This window comes from Diorhabda carinulata, chromosome 6 (assembly GCF_026250575.1).
Source record: "Diorhabda carinulata isolate Delta chromosome 6, icDioCari1.1, whole genome shotgun sequence".
NCBI lineage: Eukaryota > Metazoa > Arthropoda > Insecta > Coleoptera > Chrysomelidae > Diorhabda > Diorhabda carinulata.
Window position 1 is genome coordinate 5,626,447 of NC_079465.1, and position 25,339 is coordinate 5,651,785.

Here is a 25,339-nt window from a genome sequence, read left to right on the forward strand (position 1 = left end):
AAAGCGGAACTATTCTACTTATCAGATAAAAATTAATGTTGCACTGAGATTATTAAAGTGAGTTTCATTATAATTAATCAAAATAGTGACAACAATCGCATCTGTTTTTTAAAAAAGAAATGTGTTGTTGAAGGCTCCTGTTTCATCAACCGAAAATGAGCAGTTTCCCAATTTTTTCATGTCCTTGTTCAAAAATACGAAGTAATTAAATAATTCATATAAAATTTACATAATTTTCGTTACATTAATCAGGCTTGGTAATGTATTGTCTTTATGTCCTTGTGAATAGAATATTGAAACTTTAAAAATGATTTTGCTTATTGCCACAAGAAGACGAGAGAATATATTTGAATAAGATATAGTTGGTCAAAAACTTGTTGACATCTGGGAAACAGTAATAACCTTGAATAAATGTGAAGTAAGACTGTGATGATTAAAGAACAATGAAAATGTTTTGTTATGTATGCAGGATGAATAGGACGTTCTTCGGAAATGTATAAAACTTTACTGAAAAACCGGTTTTTTCAGGACTGATTGCGAAATGTCTCCTCATATCACAGTTTCAAACGATACCTATCAAATTTTGAGCATGTACAACAATATTTGTTAGCGAAAGAGCAATAGATATAAACGAATTCTGTGTTTATCGAACATAGTTTCTTATCCGAAGTAACATTGAGGCAGATTCTTGGCAGGAGAATCAACCATCATCGACTGAAATACGAAATTTTATCAAATTAACAACTATCAGTTACATAAGACAATTTAGAAAGAATACCAATAATCGTTATGGAAATCAATGTGAAATTTGTAGAGATATTAGACGTTTCACGGATATCATATACACTATTTCATATGAGGATTTGATAAAGATAAAGCTTCTTTCCAAATAGATGCAACGTTTTCTCGTTATGATGATGATGATTCAAATCGTTATATTCATATACGTAATAATAATAATTGAAAAGTGGATAAGATGATCAAATTTTATCAAATATCACTCAGAATAGTCGAAGAGCGCTGGATTGATGTTACGACTCAACGTTTGATTTTGAAACATCGAACAGTATTATCTGGAATTGGGTTTTGGATATATTGGGATATTTTGCTACCGTTTTCTCACATTAAATATTCAGATTTAATATTGATACAGTTATTTCTGGAGTATTGTTGATGAAATTTCATTAGAAATGTGTTAAAATACAAATACGCGCTCTTAGAACCTCACATAATCATTTCTCATCTATTTTAATCACCATCAAATGAAAATATGCACAAATAGTAATTAATATGATTATTCTATTATACAATATGATAAAAGCTTAGTAATCCTATGAAATATGTTATAGATTCAATAGGTCCTTGGAAATATGTAAAATCTTATCAATGTTCCGGATATTCCATTAAATAAACGTTTTGTTGAATAACTGGCTGTTTGAAATGCATATTAGACTTAGAGGTGTGGGTCAACTTAATATCGTTATAATTGAGGTAATAGGTTTATTTAGAATAACAACGACAATCATTGATATATTATTATTTCTGTGAATTAAAAAAAAAATTGTGAACGGAATAATAAGAAAATACGATTATATTTGTATATCTAATTTCTCATTACTACAGTTACAACTGATTAAAAAACTATCACTATTGAATTTAAACAAACGTGATCATCATCAGCTATGAATTAATTTTGCTACGAGAGAAATCATAGTTCCGGAATGTGAAATATTAACAATCGTGTTTATAATTTGAATTGTAAGAACTAGAAAAATAATGTTGTTTTTGACACCAGTAAATTTACTCTAAAAAAATATAATCCAAAACATGAAACACACTTTATGAGGAATTTGAATGATACAAATAGATCATTCTGAGCTACCAGCTTCAACAACCTGTAATGCCTCACACAAGTTCTGGTTCTTATGTAAAAGAATGAAAAATAATATAGTAAAGGATAATCTTATTTCATCATTCCATCAAAGAAGTTGAATGACTCTTATCCGTTATACACTGTTCTTCATCGGTATTTTTCTAACAACTTTTCACTTGTAACAAATGGCTAAAGTCAAAGCATTACATTCTCCATATACTTTGATAATTTGGTGTGCCGCAGGGCCGTATTTTCGGGCCAACCCCATTTCACACAAATTGAATATGAATTGTTGGCTAACACATTTTTAATTCATGTTCATATTAAATCAGGAATATGAAATAATTGAATTTAGTACAATGTATGAGACTGTTAAGGGTATTAAGTAATGGTAAGTATGACGCGAATCATTCTAGGGTGTTAATTAGGGGTAACCTAAACTCATATTTCACGGATGTTTCCTATCTGTCAGTTTATAGAATAAAAATTCTTCACCTGGATGATCAAATTTTACTGGTGTAACTTCAGTTCATTTCAAAAAATATTTTTTACACTAAGCGCTAGTTATGATTGTTATTTCAGATTAAACAAATTAATGAATAATAAATTTCAATAAGAACAATTTAATAAAAAAACAAATTAATAATATTGTAGATAGAACATTCAGAATTCAAAGAAATTTCTGGAAATAATCACCATTTTCTCTTAAACATAAAATTATTCTTCGACGAAAATTGATGTCGATTCTTGACAAAAACCGACGATAAATTTTTATTACATTTATCTGTCATGGGATTTAGTCTTATTGAGCATCAAGTGGAGAAGAGTAAAAAGAATCTTTTAAGAGTCTTTTAACGATCCCCAAAGAAAGTATTCACATTTATTAGTGTCTGGTGAGCGGGAAAGTCAATCTTGAGGGCAATTATATCTTCATCTAATCTATTTATTTGAATCTTAATAATGGCAAATCTTCAAAAAAATTCGAAATAGTATTTTGAAGAAACTCTAAATAAGTTTTGCCAGTTAGCTAGTTTGGTAAAATGACTGATCCTATCAAACGACAAAAATTCACCCGCTCAATCAAGTCTTGAGGTAACAACTCTTGCACTTTTCGATCACGATATGAATGGAGTCAATTACGTCCAATATTTCGGCAGACAAATGACATGCCACTATGTTTAAATAAAACTCTAGTACTTAAATGCCGTTGATAATCGATGATATCTAAAATAAGTTCTTCATATCCCACATTCAATTGAACAGGACGCTATCGATTATCACTATTAAAGTTTTATAAGAAATTACAAGAATAGAAAAAGTTTCAGAATCCAATTTCCCATGGTATGGAAATAAAATTTGTTGAATTATCTGACAGAAAAAAAACTTCGCTTTCTACTTACCATTACTAAATGTCTTTAACAGTCTTATAGAATGTATGTAAAAAGGTAAATGGCTCCCAATTATTTTGAGCTCCCCTATATCTACGTTTCAGTTTTAGCCGTATTTATCAATAAAAAAACTTGTTACTGATAATTCTTTTGGTTGTGTACTATATCTCCATCTATCACTTGTTTTGTGACTTTCACATAACAAACTTTATTTTTTCAGATTAGTACATCCACTTCATATCTTCATAGTGGTAAGTTTATTACTTAATAATTAACAAATTAGTGAATTATGTACATTGCATGGAATAGTTGATGAAATTTTTTTCCTATTTATTTGAATAATCAAGTAAGCAAAACATTTTACTCATTTAAAATATCATGAAATGAAAGTTGGTTGAATTTTATATTATTACCAACTTCATCTAATTTGAACTGTTCACCGTTATCTTTTTCACAAAACAACTGCTTTAAAATCGGAACAACTTTAAGCAGACGCAAACAAACCAAATTTTTACGGAAATCCTGAATAAAATTTTCATATATAAATGGTTTGGGCAGATTGCAGCACAATTTATGAATCGAGTTGCGACATATCCTGGCAACCGAATCGAGAACCATGAAATTATAAAATGTGGAAATTTTTAGAATATATTGCATTTCACGTGAATCTTATCTCTTCAGTAACAGGTAAAGATATGTTGTTAAAGAATCAGCACACATCAAATGTAATTGTTGTTTACATAGTTTGTTTGGTAATTTGTCCTTGACGTTGGAAATATTACTTTAAAATATGCAGATTCTTCAATTTCATTTGTATCATAAAAATCTCTTCCAATAATTTATTTCCCACCTGATATTGCGAATGGAAAAATATAATGTTGAATTTTGATATGTTAAAAATATAATGAGGACTTTTAAAATGTGTAATGGAATATTCATTATAGATATTGGTTGAAAATTACATAAATTGATTTCTAAACCTAATTCTTCCAAAATTAAGGTTTGCTTCAGTTAATAGTATGGCTAACATTTTACAGACATGAATCGAAAACCCCGCTTCTCAGAATAGCTACTAAACTGTTCAGAATCCATGAGTCAGTCAATTAATATTTGTGAAAATAAATCCTTATACTGCATTATCACGAAATTGGATAAATGATTAAGAGATATGACCTGTTGTAGTTTGTACAACTTACAGAAAAAATGTAGAATTCTGAACAAACTTCAAACATAAGCTTTATAGTAGGGGAGCCCAAGCGGGGATACTAGAGCGCGGACGATTAATAAACAGGGGGATACCTGGTACTTTGTTAAGTACACCACCAAATATGTACCCCCTACGGGAGAAAAGACATTTTTTTCTCCTTATTATCTAAGTTGTGGCCTAAGTATATCTTCATCAAGGGCTTCACTAATATTACAGATTCTATACTTTCCAATTTAGTCATATTTTTCTACTGCTATCTCTACCGTCTTTTCATTATTTTTGAATGAATACTCTATTGCAGTTTATAATTTTTTCCTCAAATTTTGAAAAACTCACTATTACAATTCAATTTTAGTAAGTTATTTCGACGATCGCATAATTTTCTTCTTTTGGAATGGAAAAACTATTAAAACAATTCACTCCGATCCTATTATTTTCTAAAAAAATTTGGGGTTGTACCTATTATTTAAAAATAGTCAAAAGCAGAGAGCACTTCTTTAGAATAAGGTTAATTGATTTTTGATCTGAGCTTGAATTATTTTCCATAATTATCCACAGAAAAAATTAAACTTTTCTTCCCCGCTTCATTTGTGCTGTTTATATAAGACTCTCAGAAAAAAATTCATCCAAAGTGATAACTGGAGTCTATTATTATGAAATAAATCTATTTGGAAACGATATTGTTTTTTGTTTTCTGAAGATTAGATCAGTAGTTATAAATAAATACACAGAACTGTCACATCAATTTCAACGCGATAATATCATCCAATTTCTCTTCAAATTGGATGAATGCGTTTTATTTTGATTAGTACATTCGGATTAAAAGTTAATATTTTATCATATTTATAAATATAACCAATAATACGCTTCTTTATCACTTTATTATCAATAGTTTGTCCTTTCTTGTTGATTTATCGCAGGATCATTAATCTCTGGACCTGAATGACGTAAACACGATAATGTTTCAATGCTATAAAATTGGTGGACTAGAGGAGAAACCCTTTTTTTGTCTCCTATGATTTACAAAAAAGTGATAGATCGATTTGTAAGTGACAAACAATCCCATGTAATTATTTTTTGCAACTCTTAATGTTTGTCTTGCAATAATGTTATTATTATCACTTATATACAATACGGAACAATCACGAAAAGCGATAAATCACGTGTAAAATACTAATTTATGTATTAAATTTTTCAATCCTAATTTATAGTTGTTGCTAGTTATAAGTCATTGTCGCTAGTCACTTATACAATACATACTTATACTTATACACTTATGTGTTACAGTTTCTTTATTACGTTGACTTTTTAATAAATTTATTATATTGTTATAATTGAATATTCAAAGGATTTATTCGAATTGTGTTCTATTATTTCTAAATCTAAATGTAATATGATAATATTGTATGATATATGCTCTAGCACCGAATCCGGCTTATGTCAAGAATACAAATAATATAGATTTTTTCATTGTCTATAACTTATATATTCATTTTATTAAGTATTTATCAGATTAATATATGGTGTTACTAGATTCGACGGACAACTCTCTACCACAGAGAGAACTCAATAAATGATTCATATTGATTTAGGAATACAAACCCTTACGGGGCCTAGATGACCAATATGATCTTTAATAAAGTAATATTTTGACACAGAACATGTTTGAAAAATTTTAACTAGTGGTGCGCTGTCAGTGTTCGTTATCACTTTTATCCCCGTATAAAATAGAGGGATATAAGAAGAAAAATTGAAAAAAAAATTTGAAGGTGTTCTTGATTTATGGAAAAATTTTGATTTTGAACCACCCGATATCTCAGCAAATAGTAAGGATTCGTATTCCTTTAACAAAATAAATCATTTATTGAGATCTCTCTGCGGTAGAGCCCTCTTTATAAACAAATAAACCCAGAAAATTATTATATGTATCTCATTATTTGAAATATTAATAATTTTTATAGCGATAACAAAGAAAATTTTGGTTATAATTAATTTGCAATTCAAATATTATTTATAAGTCGAATTATACCTTAAGCACAGTAAATTATTCATTATTGTTACGAACAAGCTGACGAAATGGGTCCTTAGACCGGTCCTATCCAGCTACAATGGAATTTTAAACTTTGGTGAATTACCATATAGCTGAATTTGTTTGCTGTTCGAGTGTAATCAATTTCTCTTAGCAAGCGGTTTATTTTCATTATTTCTTGTAAATAATTTCTAGGAAAGTTTATTTATTTATTTTGTTTCTTTTTATACTAGAATTTTATTTAGGTATATATAAATGATTTGTGTAAGCGCATTTAGTCGTAGTTAATGGAACGAATTAGTAAAAGTAATCACAAAAATTATTTAAGTAAATTATTATAAGTGTATTGTATAGTGTGTAAATAAATAAAGAACGTAAAAGACAGTGTTTATTGATTCACTCCAGGGACAGAAAGAGTTTGAATAAATACGAACAACTTCACATTATTATTATTTAGAAAAGAAAATAATTTCTTCAATGAATTGTAAAGCACTGTTTAATTATCTGGAGGAACGTAGTACTCGAAGAACTTTCTGGCGTTGTTGGTCAATTCCTCAAAGTCTGTTGACTATGATTTTTCGCGATTCTCTTCGCTCTAATTTCGTTCATCTCGTGTCTATTGAGTTGTGATTAACGTAATTGCGCCGTGCTGTTGGATTTTTTGCCTTATCTTCGTGCTCCTATATCTTGCACAACTCTAAATTTGATTGTTCGACGATTCAAATTTATCCCTTTGCGTCTTGCTGGCAACACTCACTATAATATAACCCTTAAATAAATCAAACAAGGACTTGATATGCATTCGCTTGCTTATTATTTGACTTACCTTTCAGAATAATGAAACATGTATGTTGGCAAAAAATGTTAAGTATAATGATAGCCGTTGTTAGCGGCAGCTTCAAACATGTGTTTATTTACATGAGAGTAAAAACAGTCTTTTCAGTTATTAATAAATTGTGGATGAATAATTATTGTATTGGAAATTTACGATCTGAGTAAAATTAACATGAGAAGAAACTGCAAAGGTACTCTAACAAGAAATATAGATTTTTAGAGACACTTCGGTGTGTTCTAATAAAGGGTGGTTTCAAAAACTTCACATCGCAAAAATATTCATTAAGACTTACCAAAACTCAAACAGAAATATGGTGTATTTGGATGAAACCTGGCTTGATACATACGACTTAGTTAAATATTGCAACAAGTAATTGATCTTCATGCTAGTTATAAGATGGTTTTGTATCAAACGTATAACTTTTTTCAGCTGTGAACTTTTCCCAATCCGTACTGATTACCACAAAGACATGACAGCGGCGTTATTCAAGAAATCCATCACTGATTAAAAGAAATATTCCATTTTCACGACGGACAAATGAGATGAAACAATTCATAAATTTTATTTAAGTATTGTAAAAAATATTTTTTTTTATTGTCAAAACTTCGTTTAGAAAAAAAAATAGAAAAGAATCAACCTCAATTCAAGATATTAATGTACAAAATTGACCGATTATTTCCAAAGATAGTTGGAAATTCCATCAATAGTAAAGCAAGAATTCAATAAAAACGAAAAATTATTTTTTTAGACATGATGAGAACTCGTATTGGAACTAATTTATCATAATATTAACTTCATACCATTGACTAACAGTGATTGGCGAATGTTTTAATCTAATAACAAAGAAAATAATTATGAAATTCAGACACTCTTAACTCGTAGCTTTTTTGGAGCGCTTCCCTATTCCATATAGTTCAGTTCAGTAAACAACGTCATTTTATTATAACTCTATCTATCGATAATTTATTATTATATGAATGTGAACCTTCGCATTTGTCACACATGTAATAACTTCATAGTAATATACCCAATCGTTGACCCTTCTCTACCTTCTTAATTAATTCCCGGAATTGTGTTCGTAATGCGAAATTCTGCAGAAATTAGTTATATTGATATCACTATTAATGGCCTTTGAATGACATATAACGTCATTATACCACGTGCCTCAGTTGGTATCAACATTAATATTAACGTTAAATTAGCAGGATGTTAATCTCTATGTACGAAATGGAATATAAAGGGAAATTGTAGAATAAGAGTACATCTGTATGAACAAATCAATTATTTACCAGAGGTTTGAAATTTAATATAAATGCATCACATTTTAACTTATTATCGACTAAGTGAAAGTATAGGGATGGAAAATGAATAGATTGAAACAATATGTATCAGAAATTTCCTAATATAATATGTCATAGTAGCAGTAATTACAACTACGAAATATTCCAAATGTAAGCAGTGTCTTCCATTGACATGATTGAAACCTTGAATACATCAGTTATTTCAATTGGTTTGGAATAGTTAGAAAATGAAACTTAACTTAATCATTGACGCGAACGAAATAACACGAAGATAATTAAGAGAATAGGGTTTTTAGTGAGTAATCTACACTGGATTTTTAACATGTTTATGTAAGATATTAATTTAAAACGCGCAGTTGGTGTTCAAGATCTTCTCATAAAATCATTTCACCAGCTAATCAATTTTCCAAACTAGTTCTAATATTCGTATGTGTATATATTGATATAACAGAGATCATCAGTTTGTATTTTCTCAATAGCTGAAGGTGTAATAGAACTATTTTCAAGAATACCAGCACAAAAGATCACTTTCTTCAAATACGATGTGATCTTCCCTAAAATTTCGCAATTTTCTATCGCTCCAATAGTAATAATTTTGATTGTAAACATGTTTATTAACCTTCCATTAGGTGCACGGGTATTTCTAACGTATTTGTTTGCGTTGTATCTAGCAGATACATATATCAAATAATTTTTTTTGTTATTATTATTTTTAATATATTAATACAGCAAATTTTGTATGAATACTTCTTTTCTCCGCTTTTAATTTAACATTTTTTCAAGTAAAAAAAAATAATTATTCTATATGTAAAATGTGTAAAATTTTAATTAGGTTATCGACAGAACTAGGTTTAAAGTTACATTATTTATTCAAAATATTTTACAAACGTATAAAATTAATTGGAGTAATCCCCCTCTTCAATTTCTTTATTATAACATTTATTACAAATCATATTTGTCTGGAGTTTTATAAATAAATGAATTCCACATTTTTTACAACAATATGCAGACACTGGCGTTTTTTTATTTTCTACATGGTTCGCATGGTTCGCATCGCTCTCTTTTACTTGGTCCAGGTGTTACCTCTTGAACTTCTTGTTGTTTAGTTGTTCGTCTAGCAAGGCTAGTCCTAATTTTTTCAAATATTCTCTTCTTGTGACAAACGTATTTTTGTGTCCAAGAAATATCACCCGCGAGTTGATTCCAGCTACATTCAGTAAATGGTAAAAAATTACCATAGGTCACCTCTTAGTTGATCTAGCAACGTTATAAGTAGCGCAAAGCTTGTCGACCACATCAACGCCGGATTTTGTGTTGTTATAAAATGATATTATTTCTGGCTTTTTTGAAGCATCTTCTTTGACTTCGTTCGACGCCACATGCAAACTGGAAATAAGGACTACGGTTTTTCCTTTTTTCGGGACATATGAAACTAACGTTTCATTATTTGTATATCCAAATATACTGTCAAATACTTGACGCCCAGTCTATGGCTGTTTGACCAATTACACCAGGTAACTTCATCATTATATTATGAGGACGGACTCGAGTTACTCTTGGTACAATTTTACTCCATCGTGTTCCGTCTTTGCCTACAATGACCATTTCAATGCAACACAATACAAGAGCATAAAATAGCCCCAGCTCACTCAAAAAAAATTTAATGTTTTCTTGGTTTCCATTGTCATCGTTTCCATCGTCATCGTGTTCATCGTCATTGTTTTAATCGTCATCGCTTACTTCAAGTTCATGATCAGTCTCGGAATCAACTGATCTTGTCTCGACGTGGTCTTTTGTTTCAGATTCATCAGAGTTATCCATATCTTCTTGTAAATTTTCGTCCTCGGAAAAAGCGAGACTAGTAAGTTCTTCAATATCTTATGGTTTGGAAAAGTCGTAAATTTTTGTACTCGTGTTTTAATTTGTCACTCGCACAAGCACTTTTAGAATACAAATAAACAAATACTTAAAAACAATAAAATTTACATTTGAATAATTACAAAACGTCGAAATGAACGAGAACTTATCCCAACTAAATCTGAAGATAAACTGACGCTTTTGGTCGCGCTGTATCTAGCAGGTACAAATCCGGCGGTCGAACGAGTTTAGGGTGGCCAGGGGTTGTAAAAGTGAAATCAGCCGATTGTACTTCTAGGAAAGGCTTCGAGAGACATCTGCCGAGAACTACTGCAAATCTCAATTTTCTAGAGCTATTACATAAATAAATATTTAGCAAAAAGTTAGCCATGTATCTCGTAGATACACGTGCGACTAATGGAAGGTTAATAAAAATTGAATTGAATCCAATTTTCCTAACAGAATAATCTGAATTCCATGAGTAACAATTCTTTGTTGATCTGTAAATACCATTAGAAGTTTTAAACCTTCAACTTGTAGAACTAATTTTCACAATTTTGATCACGAATTATCCCGGAAATTTAAAAAAAATATATCATAAAATGTCAAGAATGATTTATCTGGAAATGATACAGTACAGCACTTCTTGTTCATCAAAGTTTGAGTCTGATTTTTCCATACAGTTGGGCCTCTGATGACCAAATTTCTTATCAGTGCATAATTGATCTTTTCTGAAGTTCACTGGCAATTGTCAACTGAAAATTACAGAACACTGGAAGCACATGTGATTTGTTAACTTTGCCATATGAATGAATACGAAACTCTCTCTTCCTAAGTGGTTTTTCTATCATTGGTGATTCCTGTAGTTCATTTGGCTCACAGAATTGGAATATTCACTATCTAGTTCATATATAAGTGAAATAAACTTATAATCCTGTTTATACGTGGTGTCCTAATAAAAGTATCAATTAAATGACAAATATCAGTCAAACATCTCAAATAAACGGATTCAAAACTAAATTTTTGTAATAATAAAGTATGAGAAAATCATTTTCGATAATTTCTTATAGGGTATGTCATCCTTGTTATTAATTTACTCAATAACTATTACGAGCAGTTCATTCCCAGTTTCAAGGCCACACTGTAAATCTGTTCCTCATAAAAAAGTAATCACACGCATTAAACACACGCTGGAAAATATCAAATGAACAGTACGGGAAATGAAAGACTAAATTAAGTTTCAATGTTTGGAGGCTTATAATTAGAAAACGAAGGCCTGTATTGGAAGAGTTTTCAGGTGCATTTTTGTAGGATATACGATACGCTCCCACCTTTTTTCATCAGTCGTTTTAAGTTTTAAACGTAGCTTCATTCAAATTTTTGCTAGCTCCAATACCCCATGGAGCATATAGTATAACCCATAATCTGATATTTCAGTTTATAAATAACAATTTGGAATAAAAATCTTAGAATAAATACATTTATTCCACTTCCATCTAATTGGAAAAGAATTAAATGCTTCATTTGGAGTAGAAAATACGTTGTTCAATTACCATTTTCTCTTCGAATGGAAAAATACTACAATAATAGCCGCTGTTTCTGCCTCTATCTCTATAACTTGTTAAACTCGTCTTCTGTCTAGTGACCAGCACTTAACAGCGGTTTTTGTAGACTAGACGTTTGGTTTTGTTCTTTTTATTAAACGTCTGAATCAAACTAAACTCGTCATGAAGAGCTAGCGAAATCATACATTGAACGAACACCACTCCAAGAGAAAGAAAAAGCATCCAAAAAATCATTGCCATTTAAACCCCGTAGAGTCTCTTATATCAGGGCGATCTCTAAAATAAAACCATATTCCACATAAAATTTCCTTTGTCTACATAAATATAAGTCCAATGACTTTCTTTTTCGCTCGCCGTTTGTCCCTGAACTTAACGCATATTACGTACATTCATTATTTCCTTATTCTTCCTTCATTATTTTTAAATTATCACGACTATACCATTCGCTTCATTCAATGGTTTTTTTGGAAATGGAATTGGGGCTACTGTTATCACTTCTCATGAACTTCTATTGAAATATAAATTACCTGACATAAGCTCTGTATATTCAGCAGAAATATATGCTATCCTACAAGTTATGATCCAAATTAAATCATCAAACCTACAAAAAACTGTAATTATGACAGTTTTGAATTCCTTGGAAAATATCTATTCCAACAACCCTCTTGAACTACAAATCAAGATTCAACTTGAATGTCATATTTTTGGGGGGAAAAGATGAAGATGCAGACAAACACGCAAAAGACGACACAGATGAAAATATGTAGAGTGAATAATGTGGTGTATATTATAATTAATCTTCAGCGGTACTCTGAGTAGCAAGGATGATCTCAAAAATTGAAAAAGTTTTGAACAGTAGCCGCAAATATGCAGTAATCGCCCAAAACAAGTCTTAGTAACTAGACTAAGGATAGGTCACACTAAAATTACGAACGAATATTTACTATATAGTAACAAACCTATGTATACACATTGTAACCGAGAATTTACTGTAAGACTTTTTACTGTAAGTATACTTTGAGAATGTACATTACACACGTCGCAAAGACAACAATGAAATTTTCCAAATGACATGAAAACCCTACTAGGAAAGAATGTTGATGTGGATAATATCTATAAGTATCTGTTGAATACGTCTTTAATTAACAAGTTGTAATTAGTACTAGTAACTAGAAATAAAGTGAACGTGTTGATGGTGTTGATCCACATAACTCTTACTATACAATTCGTACTTTCGAATACCTTAGAATAATTTATGAAATTTGAAATTTAATAGTTCATTATAAGTTTTATTCATACATTTCTACCTATAAAGAAAAATTGACGATTCCTGAGAAAAGTAAACAGTTTTAAAATGCTTCATTTCATGGTTGATGCAACTTTGGAAATTGGAAATTTGTATTTATTTTCCTCTATAACTGGTTAAATTATTTTGAATGTGTTATTGTCAATAATCGAAACACTAGAGATATTTATTTTATAATACTGGAGGCGAAATGTACCATTTCAAAATATATGATTGAAGTTTATGTTTTATATTGGTAAATATGGAAACTACACTAGTAATTGAAATTCTATTTTTTCCTGAAAAACTGCGGTAACAATTCATTAATAAATTATTCTTAACATACTGTTTATTAACACTACGCAGGCAGACATTTTTACTTCAAATTGTTTTTTATTTGATCTCTAGAGAAAATAACTTGTTTATCTAAATCATTGATTCCCAAAGTTGTCCAGATGCACCCCCAGGGGTTCACGGAAAGCTCTACAACAGGAATGTACTTGAATTTCCATAGCTAGGTCTTATTTTTGGACTAGTTGATAATAAGGTGTAAATGTATCAACTAAAACTAGTAATATGTATTTTGAAAGTGGTTTACGAAGAAAAAAAGTTTGAGAACATCTGATCTAAATCATGAGCGCGATAATATTTATTTATTATTCAAGTTTTATGAATCACTATTTTGTCGCACGCGTTTTTTAGAGCACGACTAGCGCCTCAATATTATACTAGGAAAATTGTGGTAACTGTAATTGGGTGGTATGACTGATAAACTAACGAGATAAATTTTTCTTCATGTCAAATATAAAGTAACTCAAAGTTGTCCTTGAAAATATAAGAAAATGGAAAATTTGATTGCACACTTTGAGAATTCACTTTCAGAATTACCTAAAACTGGCAGAAGAGGCCATCAATAACTTGTTTACAAAAAAGTTTCGCATCGTTTAAGAGCAAGAATATCAGAAAATTCGATTACGGCGCGACGCTAACAGTCTGCACATAATAACCGAAAATATTGTTTGCTTATTTTGGAATTCTGAGTACAGATAAAAACCATCTACCTTGTGCTCTACATATTGGAAGCTGAAGGTCCACTAGCGTGTAGATAAAAATATTGATAAAAAATACACAATCACGACTGAAATTTTGAAGTTATGATCAAAACTTCCAATTTTCTCGACTCGACTCGTTGTCGGCAGCACCTACTATCTATAAATTACCTATTTCATTTAAATCATTATATTTTTGTTGCATTTGGTGATTCTTTGACGAGATCATAAGTAAAAAGTTTTTATTTTTGTTTTGTTTCTCACTAAATAGTGAAAGGTCATCATTGCCAACATTAAAACCTCAAATTTTGCATATCATACGTATAAAATAAAAAAAAATATTATTTACATATTTTTTATAAAATTTGAAACATGATTTCTCACAATAAATATTGATTGTTGTATTCCAAGAATAGGTTCGGCTGAACGATATCTATGTTTCCATATCTAAAAAGCCCCACAATTATTATATTTATTAGACAAGAAAATCTTTTATAAACAATGTCAATATCTATGTCAAACTAACAATAAAAAGAACGTACACTACAACTCATTGCATTGTGAACATTCTACACTGAATTTTAAGTACGTCTCAATTATGTATTATTTTCTACTGCTGTTAGATCATTAGTGTTTCTGAAAGTAAAATCAACTTTGTTATTTCAAATTTTTTTCATATTTTCCACACCTAATAAAATCATTTCTGATGTCCAACTACTTTTTACAATTAAATATTTATCTATAAAAGAACGAATTGAGATTCCGATGACAAAAGTTTATGTAAATGTACGTTCAAGAAACCTGTAATATTTTCAATAATATACATCCTAACCGAAATCCCTTATCAAGATCTACTGTAGGAAATTAATAAAGCTCATTTTTGCCGAAACTATTTCCTTCTAAATCGGGAAGGGGTAAAACTGCACCAAGTGGAAACAAATCTTTTTGCATCCACATAATAATACATTCAATCTACGCAACAGATGACGTGAGGAATTTTCCGACAAAAAGATTTTGCCATCCATTCCATTTAAGGAGAAATCTAAGATATGACAACATTGTAGATATCGGCCATATCACAAAATTATTACAATCAAAACTTCAACACTTTTCTCATATAATTGAGATATATAGTTAATTAAAATATTTTTATTAAATATAATAAAATGCTAGACTATTTGATAGTTTTTTATAGTCGTCTTACATTTTACTTCCATATTTGGAATCAACAGGCATTGTTAAATTTATTTTTAAGGTCATACCGTTTTTGTACGGTGAACGGAAAACCATTCGAAATCATTATAGTTGCAGAGGGATATAAATTGCTAACAAATTTGCAACAATAAACGTTCAATAGAAGAGTTATCTTCTGATTTTTGCTCGATAACGTATGAAATAACGTAAATGCTAGTGACAGACTAATAAGAATACGACAACAGCAGATGGAACTCGTATAGAAAGTGGACCGTGACGAGACTGTCGCTTTTCACATAGTGATTCCGATAATATGATGCCATACGGTGTTATGTATCTTACGGAAGAAAACGATTTGTTTATCAGATACAAATGCACCGTTTGAAAGATGAACGAAGACGATTAACAAGTTGCTGAAAGTCAATTCAAATAACTATGCTAGTTAATCTTAAAATTATATCAGTGTATACCAAGAATATTGTACTTTAATTTGAAGTAGGTTATGACGAAATTGAATGGGATGTATATGTCAAATTGTTAACTGAATGATGCGGTTTCTTTTCATTCATGTTGCTCATTTTTATTTCGAATGTCTATTTTTAAATTGTTTTTCCTTGTATATCCTTCATTGTTTTCAACATACACAAAAGGTTCAGTATGTTTTTGATCAATTTGTTTCCACATTCTAATAATTATATTAATACGTTAATTTCCGATTGTCATTATAAAGAAATACACGTTTTGGACAGACAGGGTCAAACTGGTTTTAAAGTATCCTAACATTGGGTCCGTGGACGTACAATGGATACTAGGGTTTTAACCGTGCGAATAAAACAAAACAATATTTTTAATCATTACACTCAATACAAATGGAAACTGTTTTTCCACTGATGGTTACTTGCACAAATTTTCTCTTCGATTCATTTTCTCCCTCCTAAATAATGTCTATTTTAGCCTAAACAGCTATTACTACACAGCAACAACTTTTTGTTATTTTTCTAAGGCTTTCGATATATTACTTAACAAATTGCAGAACTACCAACAGAAGTTCCTATAAGGGTTAATAGAACGGCGTCTTCTTGTAAGCCAATAGAATGTGGAATGTCCAATGCTAACTACTAGGCCCTATTTTGTTTATAAACGACATCGCCTATCTAGACATTAGTGGTATTTGCAGAAGACACAATAATACCATCATTGACGCCGTTGAATTTGCACTGAGATCAGACTTCTTTAAAAGATTAAAATTTCTGATACTTCCTTCCTTTTTCATCTTTGAATCCGTTTGCCTAAGCACGTTTCTCCAATTTCAGAAAGATAGTCTGTACAGCTATCCACTTAGGAACACGGACCACGACCTTTACCTACAAACTCCACGTTCAGAATTAGTTGAGGGCTCAATATTTTACAATGCAAAAAAATGCACAATCACTTGCCAATTAAAATCAAATCGATATCATCTTTTCCCGCATTCCGCAATAATGTGAGGGCATATTTACTGGAAAGTTCCTTCTACTCGGTAAACGACTTCTATTCTAATAATAATATTTAATTCCAGGCAAGCTGTATACTAGTTTAATTTTTGCTTTGGACTTATATACCTAACCTATTATTTACCAATAATTTTGTTACTCATTGTAGTTTTCTTCTTTATATTGAAATTCTATTTGTAGCTTTATTCATTTTTTTAGTTTTTACAAGCTTTTGTTTACAAATTGTGACAATGTTTTGGCAATAAAGCATTTCTTACTCCGCTACATTTTTCCCGTTTCTTATCCTGATATAAAACTTTGCTCTCACCTGTTATTTCCACGAGCTAAGTTTCTCTGATAGCTAATATCAATTGAATCAGTAGACTTTAAATGTTAACTTTACATGTTCCTCATCGGTCAACCGGCTAAAATAACAAGGACTTCAAAAACTCTATTCAGAAATGAATTAAGTACTACTTCTTAATTTCATGGCAATATACGTACTAAAATTTATGGTTTATCAGATATTTGTTAGCTGCAAACCAGTTTAACTGTCGCATTTAACGTGTTAAGTTCAATTGAGACTAATATAGATACTTTTGGAAGAAAGTTTCAAAATTTTGACCAAATTTGCCGCATAAGAGTATTTATATAGGACATTTGCTCAAAATTGAATATGATCAATAATTAGAATGTGAGTCTGGTAAAAATTTATCAAAAAAGGGGGGTGCGAAGAGGGTATATTTTGAATTAAATTGTCGAAAACTAGCAGACCTCTTGATTTTGGGTGAAAGAGAGGTGGATAGATCAGTGCAATTCATTCAAGTATAAATGAATCAAGTTTCAATCACAAATAAACGTAGAAAGACTTTAACCTATACTATAAATTTTGTAAATCGGTTTTCATGTTATATGGAATATGGAATATATGAAATGCATGATTGATAACTATGTAGTAATTCGAACGCAGTATGACAAATAGTTTGTCAGTTAACCATTTCTGGTTGCGTTAGAACCAATTTCCGAAGCATACCTACATGTAATTTGAACGGATCAACAGTTCCTTTAGGTAAAGAAAAACGTTGACACGTTTTTAATCTTTGGAAATAAGGAAAAATCATTGAGTGCCAAATACGAACTATGAGGAGAATGGCCTATTAATTCGATTTTTAGACTGTTCAAAGTTATTCGTGTTTTGATGTGTGAGAGCTCTTATTGTCGTGTTGGGGAATGATTCTTCTTCTGCGTTTTGAAAGACCCATACAGTTGATTGTTGTTTAATTTTGGGTTCATATGCATAGATTCACGATTCGTCACCTGTCACGTCTTTCGAAGCATTTTTTTCAGCTTTTCTTTGTACCAATCACGAGCTTTTTTGACCGATTTTCAAATTACGCGGTATCCAACGCGAAAAAATGTCTTAATTGACTATCTTTCAATATTAGTCAACGCACGGTATCGATGTTTTCTGGCACAACAACCGATTTTGTGTATGGGAATTTTATATTAGAATAATTGGAAAGGGAAACAAAACTGGGAATGCTTATTCCAAACTATTAGAGTACATTTATCATGTTGCAATAATTATTTTAAATAGTCATCAAGATACTTAATCTAGATTCTAGTTATTACGTTATAAAACATAGTTTACTGACACAGAACAATTATTACAACAATAGAATAATAATAAAAGTTGCATAAATATTAAAATTAACAATTAGCAAAAGATTCTATGAGAATATCGAAATGAAAGCGTTGCTGCGACTTGATTCACAATTTATAATCATTATATAAGTAATTATTTATTTTCATATGTAATTTACATTGTTTTGCATGAGTGGGATTTTTTTTCTCAAATTTCATACTTCACCTGTTAGTTCCACAGTCTATTGCATTTTTTAATGTGAAATTAGTGTTTCTCAAAGGATTATATAAGCAATTTATAACCCACAAGGTTGTTGATATAAAACAGAACTATCAAAAATATTTCAAATATATACTCTTGATAGACTATAACTACAAACTGTACAAAAATCTACTGAAATAAGAATAAAAAAAAGAACAATTTGATAAGAAAAAAATTAATAGTTATACTTACCACCGTAACATCGGAATTGATTCATAATTTTTGGCAATTTATGACCAAACATGATCTACCGTTAGATGCAGATGCAGATGCAACCTACGGCTCTCGATCCACATGTAGTTCACTGGATGTGTTCCATACGCAAGTATTATTAATTTTATTAGAAAAAAAATATTCAAAAATCATTCTGAATCTATAAACGAGGATTAGGCGTCGATTCCACCTCTCAGCAACTTGTACTCGCCTCCTCCCCTTGACATACGCCAAGGATTTGGTTTCGTAATTTCAAAAACAAACCAAAAATTTTGAAATAGATCAAAGATTTGCAATGCTCCGCTAAAACAGTATAAGATAGCTTCAGATAGATAGATAGATACAGCACAAGTTGCTCTTTTTTGATATATGTTTTCTCAAGGTCCAAAAGAAAAAGTTCTATGATTGTTACCACTTTCGGCACGAACTAGAGGGAAAGATATAGACCACGAAATTCTGATTTTTCACTGCATAATACACCAAGAACCGTTCTATGCTCAAACATTTCCGTCCAAAATAGTTAAGATTTTGAATTTGGTAATCAAAATTGTCAAAAGCACACTACCTTCGCCGGTATGAAGAATTGTTAAACGAAATGGAAACTCAGTATTCTGAGCTCCTTTTTTGTAATAAAGTGCGATGGCTTATCAAAGGTAAGGTGTTGGAACGTTTTGCTTTGTGCTTGAATGGAATAAATAGTTTCCTAAATGAAAAGCGACGAAAAATTTACTCCATCGTGGAAATCACAGTGAAATTGGATTAACTGAATTTTGATTTGCAAGGAAAGAGAAATTTTACCTATGCTTTAGTAGCAGAATTGTTTTGTTTTAGAGAAAAATCAATTTAATTTGCAGAAGATATTTCGAGTGGTAAATTACTTCATTCTCAATTCTTAAAAGGATAATGCGATAAAACCAGTGTAACTGTTGACAGAAATTATTTCAGCACATCTATAAAAAAAATGACATGAATTTGAAGACAGATTTGAGTAATTCGAAACCAACAAAATTACTATTATTCATAGTAAATATTCTCAATACAAATAGTAACGGAATCTACATTGAATCATTTGGAATTGAAACTGAATCTCTTGAAATGCAATTGATAGATTTAGAAAGTAAAGCTTCACGGACTGGGATATTTACAGACTTCAAAAGCAACAAAAATGGTTGTATGTAATGTAACAATTGTGAACAGCTCTGAATAAAAATGCTGCGAATTCAGGTGTTCGATGTATGGAATAGTCTTTCAGATTGCTACAGTGAGTTGAGGAAATTTGCATCTGGACTGTTGAATATCTTCCGATAAACATATTCTTACGGGCAAGCGCTCTCTTGCGTACATATAATCAAAGATGGAGTAAGAAGCCAAATAACAAATGAAAATTCAGAGTCATTGTAAAAAGTTGAAACAAGTTATGTGCCAAATTTATCCAAACTTTTTAAAACTATGTAAAGTTAACGCTCCCATTAATTTTTTTTTGCTCAAATGTATGTTATTGAAGTACACATTAAGATTGGGAGTAAATGTTAAAATGTTTTTTTTTTCATTTAAATGATAGGAAATTATCTGCTAATTTATTGTGAAAATACAAAAAACATATGAATAAATAGATATTTTTGGTTCTCCTGATTCCAAAGGTTGCCGATTTCTGGTTTAGTGGAATGGTGAGTTGTCTGCTAACCAAAACAACTCAAGTTCGGACAAATAGCAAGCATATATTTCAAAACAGACGTTCGAATCCGTCAGTAAACGGTAGCTCACTCTAATCTGTGATAAGCGTGGGTGGAGCGCCCACAATCCATAATGTACATAATACAAGAAAGAAAAGAACAGTTTTCACGAACTGATTTTCGGTAGGTTTTTCTGTAGCTTTTTTACCAGCTCTGTCAATTGTAATATGATATTGTTTCCTCTATATTATTGCCTTTGTATATAACCTGAAGAGCTTTGTCCACCAATTCACCTCAAAAATTGATTTATTCACAATCTTTCTATTGATAGTAATCTGAGTTAATGTGAAAAACACAATTTTAATGTACTCTATATCTCAGTTCTCTATTCTCAGTTCTCATAGACTCAGTTCTCTATTGGAATAAATAGACAAACAGGAATTAATAGGATCACTGGATATGATAAGCTTCCTATAAACTAACTATGGCACTCAAATAACTCAGGGTTGCCAATATTTCATCATTATTCATTATATCAGAAGATTATGACAATTGAAAAAGTTAGAATCTTTGAAAAATATAGTTTTATGTATTTATTCATTAAAATTTCTTTGATTTCTTATTTCTTAGACCTTTTGATATGTTTATGCTTGATTTTAGGTCTCTTCTGTTTCAAAATTAGTTTCTATAATAAGTTTCAAAAGATGGATAAAATTTGATGTTTCAATTTCTCTATAGTCTTTATCAAAATATTCATATATTTGACAGAATATTGATTATAAGAAAATATGCTTTTGGTTTGCTTAGGACCTTTTGAATGAATATTTTGTATGAATACAGAAAAAATTTTGTATGTTACTCATACAAATGGGATTCATAACTTTCAAGGTATCGTTCAATTCGCCCTTGTTGGGCAATTTCACGTCGCATGGAACACTCATTTTTTGCACTTGTTGTATAAATAACTCAACTAGTAAAGATGTGATATTTTGCACTGAAGTTAATTCAGTTTACGGGTCAGTTCAGTTTTTCCAGCTTCATGAAACATAGTAATAAGACGGCAATGAAGAAGTTCACCAAAGGCGAAGGGAAACTTACGAGAAATAAACTTTATAACCTATCCGGAAAATTAATGAAGCCTGTTAAGTTTTCATTAAATTTTCATTAGAATTATTATCCGGTCGTAGGATCATTATTAACAGTAATTTTAGATGCCGTCTAAGTTGTATTTTATTAGAAGTGCTATCAATAAGTTGCTGTCGTGAACACTACTCGGGTTTCTTGTAACTTTCAGTGATATTCAGGTTCGGACTTCGTATATATTTTCAAACACATGATTTTCTAATGCGGTTTTTCTAGCTCCAGATTTGTGAAATAATGTTTTCTCAATATTCTCTTGTTGCTCTACTAAATGAAAATTCATCACCATTTCTTAAACCATGGAAAAATACCTAATAAATATTCTCCCATATGATAATTTCAATCAACCATTACATAATGAAAAGTTTGATACGTTGGTTATCAAAGTTGTTTGAAAGTTATGAATCCTCACAATTAATCAAATTAAATTGACATGAAATGTAGTTTTAGACCCCAAAAGAAATGTTTTATATCAAAAAAATATTAAGACACATCTATGGTGCTTCTTTCTCATCTATTAGGCTTTGGAAGGCTTTGGAAGGCTTTGGAAGTTGATGTAAGTTTGCGTACGCTACCTCCACACCAGCTCTGGTCTGTTAATAAAATAGCTCACTTTCAGTCTACAAACTTCGTTATCGGAACAGTTAGATAGTGTAATTTGTTCAAAAAATTCCAAAAGAGTTAATTTTGCGCTTGACTTCGTTAACAACTCATATTTATGTAATTGTAATTTACATGTACTTAGTAAAAATATTTTTATGAATATTTGATGCTGTGTTAGAGGAGAAACTTGAAACATTGATTTTAATCGGATTAGGCTGATCACAAAGAAGAAATCATATAAAATCTGTTGTATCATCTTATGAGCGAAAATAAAACAATAGTCATAATTTAAATGATGTATTCTATCAATTTTATAAATTATTAATCCACAAATATACCTATATAATAGGACAGAAGGTGCGGATTATTCATTCGATTGAATGATTCAGAATCAATGTACTTTTTCCGGAAGCCGTTATATATCCACCCTTGGACATAGGCCTCTCTCAATATTTTCTACATCATTGTGTCTTATGTGGTTTGCATCCAGTGTCGAGCAACTACTCTTCAAATATCATCTAGCTCGCGTTTCTGGGATTTTCGTAATTTTTCTTTTGCTATTTCTTGGTCAACATTTTGTCCGATTTTCTTGTTATGGATCCTATGTCTGAATGTTTTGCGATGAGTATGAAATATTATCCATCGACTCTCTCCAAAAGTGAGATACAATTCCTAGCGAATTCTTCATTGAATTATTAGATCGTTTGAATGTAAAAATCAAGAAAAAACAGCCTCCTATGTCGAATAATAAACCACTGTTGTACCAAGTCAATGCATAGATTCACAAGTCGATAGCAACGATGGAATTACACTTTAAATTGCTTCCTCATCCACTGTATAGTTTAGATCTGCCCCTAAGTGACTACGTGACTACTGGCTACTCGCTGATCTCAAAAAAATGGTAAAAAATTCAGCTCAAATGAAGAAGAACTTGATGAAACTAAAGCCCTTTTTAAGACAAAAAAGAGAAATCCTCCTACAAGCACGGCATCGAGAAGTTAGAGAAGTATTGGAATGATTATATTGCCCTTAACGGAGATTACATTGATGAATAAAATCGAATTTTGGTCTAAAAAAATTTCTTAGTTAGTTACACGACTTATTGAGTGATGTAATATCTATCATATTCTATCAGATTTCCATAATTGAATATTTTCTGAATCAATTCTCAAGTAACTTCCATGAACATTACAATTCGATTTGATTCCGGTCCTTTTTATAACTCTCTGAAAAGCTGGGAAATTGTGGACCCCATATAAAAGTAATACAACTTCTCTTAGTGCGAATGACACTCTTAATATGAAGAACTGTTCCGTTCTTCTATATATATATATATATATATATATATATATATATATATATATATATATATATATATATATATATATATATCCGGTTAATCTACCATTTATCGCCGTATAGCTCCGATTGGATTGTTCAATTTTATTTAAATATTTCATGACATGGAAAGAAAAAAGTTTCTCCTTAATTTGGAAAGATTGCAAATCTTCATAAAGAAGAAGAAACTTACGACTGGACATTGAAAATAATCTGCACTAATTTCAAGATAAGTTTAAAACAGAAAAGAAAAAGAATAAAAGTGTTTTATTCTTTGAACTATTTTGAACGCCTTGTGGTACGCCCAATTCCATTATCGAAAGATACTTTCTAGTGCCAAAAGTTACAGTGCCAAAATAAGTGCCTACTCTAACGAGAGTACTCGCAAGGAAACTAACTGAAGAGAACGTTGAGGAAAATCGTCTTAAAAGATTCAAACTTGTGAATAGATTTGATCAAAACTTAAAACCTGGCAGTAATTGAAATATAATCTCTGAATTTCTTTCAACCATACAATTAATTAAAATAATATTTACCGACTATCTAATAGCCCAAACGATTCACGACATAAACCAAACCCTCATTGTTCTTTATATAACACTCTTCCTCTCAGCCGGCTTCCATCGCACATTGGAATCGTTGGAAACTAATCTGCAGATTACTATGCCAAAGAAGCCGCAAAAAATCCTCCTGAAATCCTAGTTCAGCTTGCAAGTGATCTGAAGACTAACTTCAAATACCTCATTCAAGGATCTTGGAGGGATATATGGAGCAAGAGTAGTACAGCATTATATAAGATCCACCCATTTTCTTCTCACCTGCCCCTAAACTTTTCTAGTAGGAGACAATAAGAAGACTCCGCATCAACCACACAAAACTTACTCTCGTCAGAAAGTCGTCCTCACTAATTGCAGAGAATACTCTACCACATACCAGCAGTTTGATATGAAAACCAACCTCATGGAGACACTCGACTGATCGACATAAATGAAGAAAATCCTAAACTTATGTATCATGTGATTGTTTTTGTGTGCCTATGACCAGCGCTGTTGAGGCACTTCAAACTGAACTAAATATATATTTATAGATAAATGTTTCTAAACGTTCTTGATTTTAGGTCTCTTCTGTTTTAAAATTAGTTTCTTTAATCATTTCTAAGAGATTGCTAAAAAATTGACGTTTCGACTTACCTTCAGGAGTTATCAACATTTTGTATCAATCTTTCAAAAATTATTAAGAAAAAACTAATTTTGAAACGGAAGAGATCTAAAATCATTAATATACGAGTAACAAAAGGTCATCTACCTGCTATTTGATCGAGTTTACTTCTCCCCTCCTCAGTCGAAAGTTCCCAATCTTAAATTGGACTATCAACTATCATCTATAATGGATAGTTTCTTAATTCTTAAGC

General features: G+C 30.7%; 1 protein-coding gene across 2 annotated transcripts in view; it reads left to right on the plus strand.

Annotated features, from left to right (window-relative positions):
- LOC130895396 (uncharacterized) overlaps positions 1–25,339 on the plus strand; it is a 279,662-nt gene that overhangs the window by 38,180 nt on the left and 216,143 nt on the right. For both annotated transcript variants that reach the window (XM_057802646.1, XM_057802647.1), the window contains exon 2: positions 3,482–3,512. The gene's annotated coding sequence lies outside the window, so the exon portion shown is untranslated. The remainder of the gene's footprint in view (positions 1–3,481; positions 3,513–25,339) is intronic.